Consider the following 10,766-nt stretch of genomic DNA (forward strand, 5'->3'; position numbering starts at 1 on the left):
CAACTAATATATTGACATTGAAATGGCAAGGCGTCAAATTTAGATTTTTGGATTCCAGATCAGAAATTCTTTAAAACTCAAACCTTTTGAGTGATAAAAAAGCAGTACCCCTCCTCCAAGGAGCCTCCTTTTCTCCCGCCATTCTGGGGAGCATTTGCTTTTTTAGAACCTCAGTAGATCTGAGAATCAGTAGACATACGGGTGGCTACTTTAAAAAAAAAATTATTTAGATGAACCAAAAAAATCACAATGGTAAATCTGCACTATAAGCTTATTAATCTACAAAATGTATAAAATGGACATCAGGGGAGAGTACTGAAGGCAGAGCCATCGGTGGCACCCTGAACAGCTCATGGTGGATAAATCCCAGTCAGTCACACGTCTGTCCAGGTGGCCTGGGCCAACACATAACCAGGGCACATACGGGTAACAGTCACAGACAGGAAGTTGCTAAATTGCCACCTTCTACCCTTACCACAATGGCAGCAAGGGATCCCGTTGATTTTTTTTTCTAAGAATAGTGACGACTTTTCCAGCATAAGTGATGTGTTTATAGAACCAAAACTGCATGATTTTCTCAGACTTTGAAACTAAATATTCAAAGGTGATCGCACAATTTGTATGTTAGTAGTAGAATGATACTGTACAAAGGGATGCACATTGAAAAGAAAGGTATCATTTTACATTATTTGAATAATTACACAATATTGAATTGATAAAATTGTAATAATCACACAGTCCTTATTAAGCTGAGCGAAAACTCACTTAACGAAACAACAGTTTACTTACGACTTGTTTCAAGAACCTTTAAAGAACCTTTGTTTGCTCTGTCCACCAATCTGAAGTCACTCTTTCAGAACATTGCTAGAGCACATTCATTTCTCTACTTGGGACCTTAAGCCACTTCAGCTCAGACCTCAGAGTAATATAATGTATCATTTCTTCTAATTTCCCCTGTTTCCAAAATACAGCAAAGGCTGGTGAGGGGGCTGCATTGGTCAGGATTCAACTAGAGAAACAGAACCTCTAACAGGATGTATGAATGATTCTTCAGCTGTTCCCATCGCCATTCACTTCTGTTTTTGAAATCTTACATGGGTTTTATAATTTACAAAGCACAATTTGGAAATTCACTAGAATTCTTTCACAGCGCGCTGGTTGCCCTGTGGGCATCCAGTCCTCCCCACGAAGCCTGCACTCTGATTGCCGTCCCACTGCGGACCTCACACGCCCCACAGCGCAGCGTTTTGCTTAGGACACACCCTCTCTGTGAGCAAGAGCTTTACTACCCCCTCTCCCTGTGGGACCGCTACTCAGCCTCCAAAGTGGACCTCAAATTTTAACTGCTCCATAGCTAGGATTAAGCTTCCCCTTCTCTAAACCTAAACTATTCCTTTCTCTCATTTATAGCACTAATCCTGGTTATTTTTAGCTCTCCCCAGTGACAGTGTGAGCTCTTGATGGTAGTTAAATGCCACATCCTCTGCTTAGCACAAAGGGTCTAGCACATAATGGCTGCCTAAGAAGAAAATCAGTTCCGAGATCATTCTGTGTGCCAGAAAAGCTTCTAAGGAAACATATATATATGCCATTATGCTCATATGCCCATTTAAATTTAATGCTCATAAAACACACATTTAACTATGTGATAAGGAATTGTATTATCCACATTTATAAAGCAAATGAAGCAAATCTATGAGGAAGAGTTTGCTTTTATGCTGATTATATAGTGAGAGAAGTAATTCACCCAGGCTCTCGCAGTTAGGAAGTAACGGGGTTAGACTGCTGTAATTAAGAGTCGGACTCCATCTCCGTGCTTGACCACTGGCAGCGTTCGGACCCCAGCCCTCTCTCACCCTCTCTTGCTCCACATCTGGATAGGTCTCTTGACACCAGCGGGCGGTGTAAGCATAAACCTTTGCCCACACGTTGGAATTCTCACCCTAGCCCTGTAGCCTGGCCACAGTAAAAACCAAAGCCAGTAGCTCCTTTAGCTCAAGATGTTTTAAGACAAGTTCAGATGCTGCCCACCTCTCCTGAGAAAACCTCAGAACGTGAATTATAAAAACACTACACATTTTTGGCTGTGTGTGACTTTGGCACCATCAGTCCTTGACATCCGAACTGGTTTGGGAAGGGGAGCTGATCACGCCCACCATGGTGTAACACAGCAGTGCTGAGCCCAGGCTGCCTGAGTCCAGAATTAAAGCAGTTAACTATCATGCTACATTACTTCTCAGATAATGTTAAATAACTATTTTTCACATGAACTAATTTATGAATTCCTTGCAGACAGGGTATTTTTCTCGATAATTTTTAAATTAATTTATCCATTAATTATTAACATAAGTATACATTAGCATTTTTCTTGACAGAATGAAATAATAGAGAATTGAAATAGTCTGGAACAGAAGATACGCAAGGCTTTGGAACTGTTATATTAAGCGTTGTGTGTACGTTTTAAAAATCATGTAATAAATTCTGTCCATTAATTATAATAACATAAGTAGTAGGAGTAAATTAAATTAAATTAAAATCCAGGTATCTGGATTCACAGTTTGGTGCATTTCCCAGAAGTAGCATAGATATAAGTAACCTCATCTCATTTCATCTGGCAAGCAAATTCAGAGGCTGAGTGGAACTTTAAAGCTCATGCTGAATTTGCTGTTTTATCCACAAAAGCACCTTCCGTACAAATGGATAATTAAACAATATTATAATCACAGAAGGAAATCATTTTAACAACTCAAACGTAAATAATCTTCAAGCCACATCAGTCTTTTCAAAGTAGCAACAAAATACAATCTTCAGGCTCTTTCATTAGCTGTCTCAGAATCATTCCTACTGAAAACACACAGCAGAAACAAGTGAAATAAACAAACTACAACAAAAATAACAAAATAATCAACAAATTAGCACTTTTAACTCCACCAGTGGCCTTCAGTTCTAAGTGAAGTAGTCACAATTGAGCTCTGATTTGCATCAACCATCAATCAAAAAAGCAAAATAAATCACTGTGAAAGCTCATTGGTTTACATCATTGCCCTTACATATATTAGCTTCCAGAAAATCATTCTGAAGCCCGGAATCTTCTGATCATTTTATTATTCACTCTGACTTGAGAGCGTCTGCACAGTGCCGACTGAAATGCCCTTCAGTGCGCACCTTCTTTTCAAATGAGTATCTACGGCAGGTTTATTTACAGCCACTGCCTTCCATCAGTGCATTTCCAGGTGTGCAAATAAAATCATCTCAACAGCCCTCTCCTACAGAGATTCAAAACAAAACCTACACATCTTGGCAAGCGGCTTTTCAAAAGATAACAAAAGATCTATAATGTAAAATGTATGTAACGATTTATCAGAGATTCAAAAGGACGCTCAGCTTCTACTCTTAAATAAGCACGCATAGAGTCTCAGGTACAATGAGAGGATTAATTTAAACCTTAAAGATCTCTCTGCCTCTCTCTTTATATAATCAAGGTTATTATCATCACTTCCATTCTCTTTTCCTATGATTTCTCTGAAATTTGGACCCTCTCTTTGTTTCTTACTTAGATGGTTTTCTACTTATGAGCTTTTTCTTCCCAATTCTTCACGAAAGCAGAATATGCTTCCCCCTGCTGGGAAAAAACCAAATTACAAGGTCCCTGGGAACATGTTCCTAAGGAGCAAAAACTCAAGTTCCTGAGAAAAATAAAATGTTAAGGAAGCAGGTGCACAGCCTTCTCTGACAGTTTTATCAGCTGCAGAAATACCTGTACATGCGATTTAGACTTCCTCACATGCACTTAGTTTGGCAGTTTTCAATAGTAAGCCCACTAACTCTCATTAAGTGACTGATGAATTAATCATCGAGCCTGCTGTCCCGAGAAAGAAGTCTAATTAGCCCATCTGAGAAAATGATCAATTTGTAACTTCTTTTTTTCCATTTTAAAGATATGATCAGTTAGATTAAGACACTTCTGGAAAATACATTGAAGTAAACGATTTAAAAAGACTTAACTGCATTTTTAATCTCTTTGAACATTCTTAATCATTGATGAATCCATTAATTTTCAATATTCTTAGTATTTTATGTAATTATTTTTAATAGATAAGGTGAGTTTAATTTTTTAATTGGCTTTCATTTTCGTTTAATTTCTATTTTTTTCATTCAGTAACCAAGAAAGTAGTAAGCATGATTGTATTTTCCTTTCCATATCCTCTACAAAAACAACTTGTTCCTTGAGAAAGTTTCATTGTTTCACGTGTTCAATAGTTTGATGATAAAGCTTTTCTTCGTTGCCTGGTGTACAGAATAGAAAAAACCCTGACACTTTATTGTTGTAAATAATAATCCATCAGTAAAGCATTTCAATAAGCCTAATGCCTATCTGAATCATACATGGAGGATTAGGATTTTTCCTTCCAATGTCAACTAAATCTCAAAAAAGCATTTATTTTAATGCTGATGGGCTGAGGAAGAGAAAGTTGTTAGTTTTCCTATAGGTAAGTTAACAACAACCTAACCTACAAAACTGCACTGTAGCCAATTTGATGATGAAGCAATTCATTACTGATGAAGCATTAATCAAAAAAAAATCTGGAATTGTTTTAAAAAGGTGTATGTACGTTGCTACAGATACCGTGAGCACCTTTGAGCAGTTAGACAGCACTATTTCAAGATAATGGAGTAATTTGGTTAATACTTATGTCATATAGAAGTGTGTGTGTGTGTGTGTGTGTGTGTGTGTGTGTGTGTGTGTGTGTGTTTAAACCACCTTTTCAAAAGACAGCAAAAGACAAGATATTTATGTTCCTCTGAGAACTAAATCTCTTTTAACAATACAAGTACACGAAAGAAAATGCACACTTGGTAAAACAGCTGATCAACTGTGGAGCGACGCGAGGGACCAGACCTCCCAGGGCCCCCAATCACCACACTTCAAGTAAACTGATACGCACTTCGGCCTCTTCCACATTCACAAACACGGTTGAACTTGCATCATTTAATCTAGGTTTATCCCAAGACCATCCATAGGAAACACTGTAATTAGACGAAAGGATATCAAAATCACTAGGAAGGAAGGAAAAAAGGTAAGACCAAAAAAAGTTAAAGTAAAAGAAATGCTGATTCGTAGCTAAGAAGCTCTTAAAACACTACATTGATCACTCCAAACTGATCTCCCTTCCCTCTGCGGAGTGAAAATAGCCCTGTTACTCGTTCCTCCGTCAGTGACCCTAATGGCACACCTCCCCTGCCCTTACACCTCCCAGCTTTCGTCTCCCCAGCTTCAGACGTGGAGGGAGGGGAGGTAGCATCTGCCCGCCCGAACCCGGGCTCTGTCCGCAGCTCTGGAGCACCTTCAGGGACAGTTCCCGCGAGGGAGACAGGCGGCTTCCCCACCTTCGCTCCCCGAACCCCGCCGCGGTAAGAGGGGGATAGCGCTCTGCGCCCAGCGCAGGGGGCCAGTCCCACCTTCGGCCAAAAGGCGCGACGGTGCTCAAACCATGGATCCAGGCTCTTTCTCCGCCATCAGCTCCGGCAAGTATTCCTCCTCTTCCACAGCGCGGACTCCGGACTGTCCCCAGCGAGGCGCAGCGTTCCGCGCGCTCGGACGCAGGTCGCCGGGCAGCCCCGCTAGGCCGCCCTCCACCGCGGCCAGGGTCTGACGCCCTCCCCGACCCGGCGCCGCGCGCCTGTCCCCGCTGTCGGGCTCAGAGCCCCGCGCCACCCGCCGGCCCAGCCGCAGTCCCTCATTCGCGCCCACGTCGGCTCACACCCGTCGCCCGAACTGCAGACGTAAGAGCGGAGCGCGTCCCGCCTCCGCCCGCCGCTCATTGGCGAAGTTGCCGGGAGAGGCGGGGCCCCCGAGGAGACCGCGGGCCCTAATTGGGCCATTCCCACGTCGAACCGCCTGAGTGGCAAGAGGCAGCTGCAGCGCGGAGGGGAGCGCGGAAGGTGCGAGTGTTTTCTTCTTGCAGCTCAAGGCCTCCAGGCTGTTAGGCAGGCCTGGTTGTGTTGAGCCCTCTGTGTCTTCCGCCCGGAGAGAGCGGGAAAGGCATGGGTTAAACAGAGGCTGGGGGCCAAGACGGCAGGGGAGATGGTGGTGAGGAGGGACTGCTGAAGAGATGGGAAAGCACCCGAGAAAGCCTCAGGAAGGTAGCTGGGACTTCACCTGCGCCACTAAGGCACAGGTGCTTCCTCTCCCTCCTGCAGCTCAGATGCACCCCAGTGTGCAGGAATCAGAGGCACACCCGGTCTGGAAATATAATGAAGATGGCATGTGATCGGTAGCTGGTATTTCCAATGAGCCTGACCTACATCTCAGGCCGGCAGTTGGATGTCCATTGATTAACAAATAAAGCGGCTCCTGTACTATCTTGTACAGCGACATGCCTCCGTGTGCGGTCACTGGAGTATTGACTTAGTTCTGCTTCCCCTCAGTACATCCCTCCTCGCCCAATTCCTATCTATGGGAAGGGTTCTCGGAGGGGCTGAATTTTATAACTAAAAAGCTATACAATCAATTAAGCACAGTTTGTGAAGGATTTGGGAGAGCATGTGGAAGAAGGAAGAGACTAGGAGACAGGTGACTACAGTGCTGGCTGATTTCCCCCTTTCTCTTATTTGAAAAGTGACAATCTCTCTCACCAGGTGCTGGTGCTGGGCTACTTCGCATCTCTCTCACCTCTATCTAAAGGAGGGTTAAGCCCTCCAGGTGTCACCAGCACTGCCCATCCTTTTACAAATCGGGCTTGAAAATGCAGCCTGCATGCTTCAGATATTACAAAACAATCTTTCTACCTTCTCTTTTCACAGCCATTTTACAACTCGCCCCTCCCCCACCATTTTTGTTTGTGTGAGAATGAGGGCTAAGTTTGCCACCAATAAAGCGTGCTGGAACTTTTCCAAGTTCTCTTAATGTATTCATGTTTTTCCTTACTTATTTTTCTATTTGAGGTTGGGAGATGATCTTTTACTCGTATAATGTTTTTAAAATGCAATATGCCTTCACATCCATGATCTCAATTTGTCCTTACAAAAGCGCTCAGGAACACATCACACAAGGATGATTTCTTTTCGTTTTATAGTTCTTAAAACCAAGGCAGAGACAGAGAAGCTCAGTGACCCAGAGGGAACAAGTATGACCTCGTTTGGCCCCCGCGAAATGACACCCAGAAGCTGTGTCTGCTACCACGTGGCCAATGGGAAGGGGATATGTCACTAACAAATGTGATAGTAATGTTAAAAGTTCATGAAATAAGCTGTGAGAACTGTGACATATTGATAATTTTTTTTTTTGACTATGGGAAAAAAATACATTTCTTCAGGAATTTTTTTTTAATCAAGAGCTTTTCTATGTAAAAATACACCACTTTAAAATGATCTGTGTTCCCTAAGATTTAGTTGTCACTCGAGGCCTATAAGAGTATCTCATGATATAGTGATACGGAGATGGCAAATATGTGAAGGTGGTCAAAAGATGCACGCGTCTAGAGATCCATGTACAAGTCTTTCTTGAGTTTACAGCTTTATTTTTTTCTAATAAAAGCATTACAAATTGTAACTCCTACTAAGCAATGATTTAATAGAACCTTATTGAACATTATCACTGCAAATTTTATATGTTGAATTGTCATTTTCATCTAATTCCAATTATTTGTAATTTACTTCAAAATTTTTCTTCTCATGAATTATAAAGTGTGTTGTTTACATTTCAAATATTCGAAAATTATTGGGGTTTTTTCTGCTATTGATTTCTAAATTAATTTTGCTCTGATAGAGAGCATACTATGATATAAATCATATTAAATTTATTGAGACACATTTTATTTCTAAGTTCTATCTCTGTTAATGTTCCCTGAGTGGCTGTTGAGTGGTTTGGGATGTGCTATATATGTGATATTGGAGATACATATGTACGTATATATATGTCATATATATGGTAGATGTGATAAATGGATATTTACGAGATTGATCAATGGATGTGAAGAAAATGTGATACATTAAGTTCTATATATTTTTCTTCAGATACTTTATAGCTCAACTGTTCAACTTCATACACATTTAGTGTTTTCATAGCCTGTTGACAGGTTGACTCCTCTATCATTATGAAATGATGCTCTTTATCCTTGTAATATTTATATCTTATATATAATATTTCTATCTTATATATAATGTATAATATATATAATATAATATATAATGTTGCCACCATACATTTTTATGATTAAGGTTTTTATGATATATGTTTTTTCAGTCTTTCACTTTTAGTATTTTTTTAATTTAAAACTGGGGTACTTATAGGTAGCATACAGTTGGATCTTCTAATTTTTTTGTCTCTGACTGTTGGAATAATTGCACCATTTATAATTAATTGAATTGTCAATAATATGGGCTTATACCTACCTTCCTGCTAGTTCTTTTCTGTTCTTCCGTATTCTTTTTTTCTTATTTTCCTGCTTATTTTTTCTCCTTCTATAATTTGTAGGTGGTTCTGAAGTACTGCAAACTCCAGGGCTACTTATTCACTATTTCTGTTACCAAGTCCAAACTCGTTCTGCTCGCCGCACGACAGGCCAGTAAATCAGGAGACAAGATGCTGGGGCAGGGAATAGCGACTTTATTCAGATAGCCGGCAGACCGAGAGGATGGCAGACTAATGTCTTGGAGAACCATCCTCCTCCAGTCAGAGTACAGGCTCCTTTTTATACAAAAAAACAGGGGAGGGGGTGTGGTTGGTTGTTGCAAACTTCTTGGTGTAGGAATTCTTTGTTCCTGCAGCCGTCCACATGGGCCAGCTCATGGTGCTCCTGCAAAACCTCCAATAAATGTTATTCTCTATTCTGCAACTTGTTATCTTTCCTTGAGTGCAGAGCTAGCAAGACTAAGCCTAGGAAACAGGGCACAGCAGTCAAAGCCAAAGGAACAGATCTAATATAGAGTCAGATTTGTTCTCCTCTATTACACATTGAAATCCTAATACCCACTGTGATGGTGTTAGAATGTGGGGCCTTTGGGATGTGATTAGGCTATGGGGGCAGAGCTCCCATGAATTAGATTAAGACCCTTAGAAAAGAGGCCTAAGAGAGCTCCCTTACACCTTCCACCATGAAGTCTGCAATTGGGAAGAGGGTTTTTACCAGAACCCAACCATGGAACCATGATCTTGGACTTTCAGTCTCCAGACTGTGAGAAATAAATTTATATTGTTTATAAGCCACCTTGTCTGTGATATTTTATTACAGAAGCTTCAGCAGACTAAGACATCACCCATAATATGTTCTTGCCTATCTTCCTGACATTCTTCTCATTGACTGATAATTTGATTCCTCTTGACTTTTACATTATCCTTTCCTTGATCTTGACCTTTTCAGACCAGTACCCTATGTCAGACTGTCTTCCTGATATCTGTAACACTATCTGACCCAGGTTTTGATTTTGACCTTCACCTTACCTTGACCTTGACCCATTTTGTATGACCAAGGCCCATGTCCTGTCCTTATTAGCACAACTCTCTTTATCACTGAATAATTATTTTAATTTGACCTTAACTTTGATCTTTATATTGACTCTGATTCAGATCAAATCCTGTCCTTCATTATCCTCAATGTTCATTTCTACCCCTAACTAAAAAAACAAACAAAAACACAAAAACTTGAACCTGAATCTGACCTTGAATGTGAATTTGAACTGGCATCGTTCTTGACCGTTATCAGTTTCAGTTTTGTAATCTATCCCGAACTATCATCTTAGCACTCTGTATGAGTAATAATTTGACTTTGACTTTAATCTTAATAATAACCTTGACCTTTAACTTTAGCTTGAACTTTTTTTTAAACAAATCCTGTCCTTATCTATTGCCTTGATCCATTCTATCACTGACAGTTATTATGACCTTGATTTTAGCTTTTATGACACTGAACTTGACCATAGCCTAATTTTGATCTTCACCCTTTTCAGAACTTAAGTCTCTGCAGAAATGTCATCCTCACCATTTCTAATAGTGACAGAGAATTTGACCTTGGTCTTGTTGACTTGACTTTGAACTTGACATAATCTTGAACTTGATATAGACCCTCTAACATAACCTGTCTCTGACCATCTTCCTGACTTTCCCTCTAATAACTTGACCTTGGCCTGACCCTGGGACATGATTGTGAACTGGACCTTGACCTTTTTCATCTGTGTTCCCCTTTTCACCTATATCTTGTCCCTTACAATTGTTTTGATCTTCTTTATTACTGACTAATAAATTGTCCTTGATTTAACTTTGACCTCGTCCTTTCCCCTGAACTTGATCTGGACCTGACCTTGACCTTGACTCTTATCAGATCCATATCCTGTATCCTGACTATTTTTATTACTGAGTGATTATGGGACCTTGAACTGAACTTTTACATTGACCCTACTTCAGATCAAATCCTGGCATTGACCATAATCAAACATTTATTTCTGTCACTGACTAGCAAATTGACCCTGACCTTGATCTTTTTCACATCATATAGTGTCCTTGACTATCATCCTCACAACTTGTATTGCTGCTTGAAATTTTGGCTTCAATCTTGAGTTTGGCCTTGAACATCACCTTAAACTTGACCTTCGATTGACTTTGGCCTTGATAATTTTCAAGGTCATATCCTGTGTGGGGTAAAGAACCCATACCACCACCTCTGCCACTCTCAGGTGGATCAGAAGTAGCACTGAGGCCTGGACATGAGGACAGAGGAGACTCAATACATAAACAATTCAAGCAGCAGTTGTCTTGGGTGGTGAACTAT

At 40.6% G+C, this 10,766-nt stretch overlaps 1 long non-coding RNA gene across 2 annotated transcripts in view; it reads right to left on the bottom strand.

Moving 5' to 3' along the window:
• LOC141574970 (uncharacterized) overlaps positions 1 to 5,766 on the bottom strand; it is a 66,089-nt gene extending 60,323 nt beyond the window's left edge. For both annotated transcript variants that reach the window (XR_012502144.1, XR_012502145.1), the window contains exon 1: positions 5,461 to 5,766. This is a non-coding gene — a long non-coding RNA (uncharacterized LOC141574970). The remainder of the gene's footprint in view (positions 1 to 5,460) is intronic.
• Positions 5,767 to 10,766: the final 5,000 nt, after the last annotated feature.

The sequence above is a fragment of the Camelus bactrianus genome, chromosome 25 (assembly GCF_048773025.1).
Source record: "Camelus bactrianus isolate YW-2024 breed Bactrian camel chromosome 25, ASM4877302v1, whole genome shotgun sequence".
Taxonomy (NCBI): Eukaryota; Metazoa; Chordata; class Mammalia; order Artiodactyla; family Camelidae; genus Camelus; species Camelus bactrianus.